Genomic DNA, 4,786 nt, shown 5'->3' with positions numbered 1-4,786 from the left:
GCTGGCCACCCACTGCCGCGTCCCTACGCAGGGCCGATGCTCAGCTGCCAGGGAGGGAGGGGGAGTTGGCTGGTTTAGCCTCCTGCCCCGTCACGAACTGCCTGTCCACAACTCCATCCGTCAGAGAGGATTTCTGTCGAACCTGCTTGCTCCTTGGAAAGAAAATTGTGAATCAGCTGCTGGACCCGAAGGAGGGCTCCTGAGATTCGAGTGTGCTGCAGGAAAGCTCACTTGCTCTTGGTCTCTTTTACAAGCCTTGTTTCACAGGTGTGAATTTAATAATCTGGGAGAAATGAGCAATAGCACAGGGTAGCGTTGGCACCGTGGGCTTTGTCAGCATTTTGCAAATATTAACTTATTTGCTGCGGGCTGGGTGAGCCTGGTGGTTCTTGTTGTGCAGAGGAGGGGAGGAGAGAAGGTCCAGGGGCCGGTTCACAAGCCCTCAGGCAATACACAGCAGCTCGGCGTGAGGGTTGGAAGTGGCTCCCAAAAGTCTTCCACGCTCAGGATGGGCCAAGAGTCTTGAGGGATAAGGAACAGCCCTGTTACACAAAGTTTGTGCCTTTATCTCCCTTTAACGTGGCTGCAAAATGCTGTCACATTTCATTCGGGGCTGTTAGAGTGGCAGGGCAGCGAGGAATACGTTATTGCGAGGTGAAATAGCAACAGGCATTTCTAAGTGCCTGAAACAGGCTTAAAGTTCATGGTGAGATCGAAGATGCTCCTTCTAGAGAGCACAGAGCCTCAGCCGCCAGGCATCCCCCTCAGCTAGGCTTCAGCCCCTCGTTACGCCTGCGGTCCCCGTCACCTTCCTTATATTGGTGAAAGAAGGAAGTTGTATCTATAATAATTCTAAGAATATATTCAGACTGTGGTTAAAACACAAACCATGGGCTGAGTGAACTACGGTTGAACGCATGCAAGTTCATCTGCTCTGCTTCTCCAGAGAGTTGCTCTCCCATCTCGGGATGGCTTTAGTGGACCTTGGTGGGTGCTTTTCACCTCCTTGTGTCCCTGGGGCTGGGGCAGAAATGGCTGCTTCAGCTCAGCTGGGGCTGACCTGGCCCTTCAGAGAGAGCCAAAGTCACGGCAGTGGGGAAAAGAGCTACGACACTGCCTATTTCCATACCAATCCTTTGGAAACCACTTCGGTGGCAATTCCCAGGGAAGGTTCACGGACGGAAGGGACCGGTCCCCGGAGGGACCCAGCGCCGGGGGTGGCAGCCCCCACCTCAGTGCTAAGCTGGCCGGGGGCTGAGCTGAGCCCCAGCGCGAGCAAAAGTGGCGGATCGCCTCTTCGCGGGCTTTGTCTGGGTATTCCCAGCCTCTTTTTTCCGAGCGCGGTTTCCCTGCAATGCCCTGACTAGCAACAGAGGGAAGCAGCAACCCAGCCATCGGCAGAGCCGGCTCGGGGAGCGCGGGGAGCGGCTCTCAGGTGAAAACAGGCAAATCACGGCAGCTGCCTTGGCCCTGGTCCGCACGGTTTGGTCTTTATTCCTCTAGAAGCCTGCAAAAAATCTGGTGCACGTCCTGCCGCAGGCTCCCCATGCCAGCCCTGTCCCGGATGGCCAACCCAAGCATCCCCTGTCACCTCCCGGCTGCGTCCAGGCAGAAGGGACAGAGGATCCCTTGCTGCACCGTTTCCTATGCAAAGAGATCTTAATTAGGTTTAATGAGCAGGTTTGGGTCTCTGGAGGTGTTAAATCCTCCTGGCGGGGGTTTGGCTGGAGAACCGTTTCTGGCAGAAGTAGGGGTGACACCGCAGGTCCCTCCTTTGGTGCTGGGAAGCAGGTGACATCAGGGAGCTGTGACAGTTATGGCAGAGGCATAACAGCCCCTGAAGGGCCCTGGGGGCTGGAAGCGGCAGAGGAGCCGAACCTGGGCCGTGGCGGATCTCAAGCTCGGCCACTGCTGATGTGTTGAGCCCCAGGTCAGTTGCCTCCCAGCACCATTTAAGTAGCCTGTAGGCACTGGGGAGGTAATTACATCCAAGCCATCTCGTAATGCTTCGCTAGCAATGCAGAGCTAGTCTCTGAGGCTCTTCCTTGTGCACCTTGAATTAAGCCATGCCACAGGGGCACCAGTGCTTCTGATGGGATGCTTTTCCCTTCTGCTGGACCGCTTTCCTGACTTCCCTGGATGTGAATGCCTCCACCGTTCGCTGCACAACGGGACTCCAGGTGGCACCTTGTTTTAGAGTAAATTACACTGTCATGGGCACGACTGCCAACCTCGGGGAACACAATTTGCAAAGTCATTTGTGGTTCTTTATCGTCTCAGATGCCCGCTGCCGGGCTGTCACTCTCGCTGCAGAGATGCTTTCCCAGGATGGGCCGCGGTCGCTGCAGCAGGGACGCGTGTTACCGGCACCCACAGCCCGGGCTGCTCTTTGCACCATGGAGTTTAGAGCTCAAGTGTGAGAAGGCACCGGCCTGGCCTTGCGGGCGCCGGTTGTGCTTTGAAAGAGAAAGGGAACTTCCGAAACGCCCTTAAGATAGTCAGATTTTTTTCCTTTCGAAAACGAGCGCAGCCACGTGGTTAGTGCTGGTGTCACCCATCATGACCACACAGCCGGGGCGGCGCGGAGGTGCCGTCTCTGCTGGAGGGAAAGGCCCGGTTCCTTCCTGAACCTGCGGCTGCCCTGGGCCAGGGGAAGCAGCATGGAAGCAGGGTAAGGCCACCAGCAGTCCCTGCCTCAGCTCTAGGCTTTTCCTCTCCTCAAAGCGGTCGCGTAGGTCCTTTCCTTTCTCTCTGTGTCCCCACCGTGGGGCGAGGAGGGATGGGAGGACACCAGACTCTTGCCGCTGGCTCTTCTGTGATGAGACCCGCGGGGCAGGAGCCCTCCTGGAGGAGCATCTGCGGGCGCCGTGTCTCGCAGGTGCGGCAGAAAACAGGCACCGTCCTGCTTTCGTTTCACCCCCCGGCTGACTCAGAGGGGCCCGGGCGACCCCAAGCATCACTCAGTTCGAAAGCGGCTGCCCTCGCGCTCAGCGGCTCCTGCCCCAGAAGCAGGAAGTTTTCGGGCTTTCACTATTAGATGTCGGGACTGGGTTGAGACGAGATGCTAACGCTGGCGTGCGTAAAAGGAGTAACCGGATGGTGCCTGAGGCACGTCCGTGTCAGCCAGGAGAAGCGGTCCTGATGCTCTGGGGAGCGGGAGAGGGAAGAGGAGGAGGAGGAGGACCGCATGGCGGGGCTGCCAGCAGAGGAAGGCAGCGTGGGGCTCAAGATGGCTCCGCCACATCTGCCGATCCTGCCGCTGGGGCCGGAGAGGCGCTGGGCACAAAGGGAGAGCCGAGGGACGCTGCGGGCTCCCTTCCGTGTTGAAAGAGGCCAAAAACGTTGTTTGGGGGTAAGAGGAATAGGTCGTATTGAGGATGACCCCAGCTATTATTCGCAGCAGGGTGAGGAAGGCTCTGGCTGAAGAATGGGCTTTCCCACAGGCATCCCGTATGCGATCCGGGGTGAACGGTGTTTGTTCTCCCGGTATCACTGCCCCGTCTGCAAAACAGGGGCGACTTTCCCGCCTCGCATTGCCTGGGGGGCGTAATATTCCATTTAATAATGTTTGCAAGTTGCTTAGAAGTGGGAAGGTCATTTGAGTCTCTGAACAAGTAAGGTTTAGGATATCTGCCTCGTGGCTTCACCATAAACTTCACTGTTCCTCTGGGTGTCTTAGCGCTCTTGGTGCCTTTATGGATTCACGGGCATTTGCAGCTAGAGTTGCCCGAGGAAAATATGTTAGCCGGTTGGCAAATGATGTTCCTGGGTTAAAAAATTCCCTGTGCCTAAAATGGACAAATGGGGATCAAGCTACGTCAAAACAGAGCCCAGGAAGCCTTCTTTTGAAGTCATTTAAGTGGCCACGGGCTACTGGGGCTGCTGGAGCTCCTGCCAGGGCTCAGAGCTCTGCAATCCCAGTGCCCTGGCACATCTTGCTTGGCGCCGGTGGCAGGCGAGGATATTTCATATACCAGCATACAGGGTACAGCCCGTGGCCCGAATTTGCGCCACTGCTGTGGTTCGGGCAGGAATGTCTCTCCTGAACTCCCCAGGTTCACGGAGCAGGATTTCCCCTCCGAGAGCAGATACCACCCTGCGCAGCCCAGCAGCACGGACCAGGGCTGCAACACGCTGCCTTCGCGTCCGCTTCTTGCTGCAAGGTTATTTTTTCTGCCAACTAGCTTGGGGTTTCAGTTTGATTCAGAGAGGCGATACTTGGGAGTTTGGCATTGCTGTGTCTAACCGGGGAGCCCGGGCTCTTTGCTGAATGAAGCCGGCCCAAGGTGACTACTGAGAACAGCCACGCGGAGCCTCCCCGGGGCTGGGGGAGCTGTAAACCTCTTAAATGGGAGCCTTGAGCCACAGGATCAGTGCTTGGCAGAAGTGGGCTAACCTCCCAACACCCCACCGCTCTGGCCCTCTCCGAAACACCCACATATTTGTGAGAACACTGGCCGGTGACGTCACCGCCAGAAATACCACCCCTGCGGTGAAGCCTGGCAGTTTTCTTTCATTACCTGTAGTCCTGGTCTGCAGTGAAGGTGCTTCCAGCCTCCTCCTGTCCTGCGCGAGCCGTCTCGGGGCAGTGGGCTGTGGGGCAGGCTGAGCGTGGGTCAACCCTCTGCCCGCTGCGGGGACGAGGGCACCGTGTCCTCACCACGGGCCCTTTGGGGCTCCGGTCCCCACTGTGCCACTGGGAGGGGGTGGAATGGCACTCCCCGAGGTGAGATGGCACGCAGGCGTGCTGACCCTGCTGCTCCTCTTTGCCCCTAGGGCGATCTAT

The sequence above is a fragment of the Rissa tridactyla genome, chromosome 16, assembly GCF_028500815.1.
Source record: "Rissa tridactyla isolate bRisTri1 chromosome 16, bRisTri1.patW.cur.20221130, whole genome shotgun sequence".
NCBI lineage: Eukaryota > Metazoa > Chordata > Aves > Charadriiformes > Laridae > Rissa > Rissa tridactyla.
The sequence above is the reverse complement of the archived record's forward strand: the minus strand, read 5'-3'. Positions refer to the sequence as shown.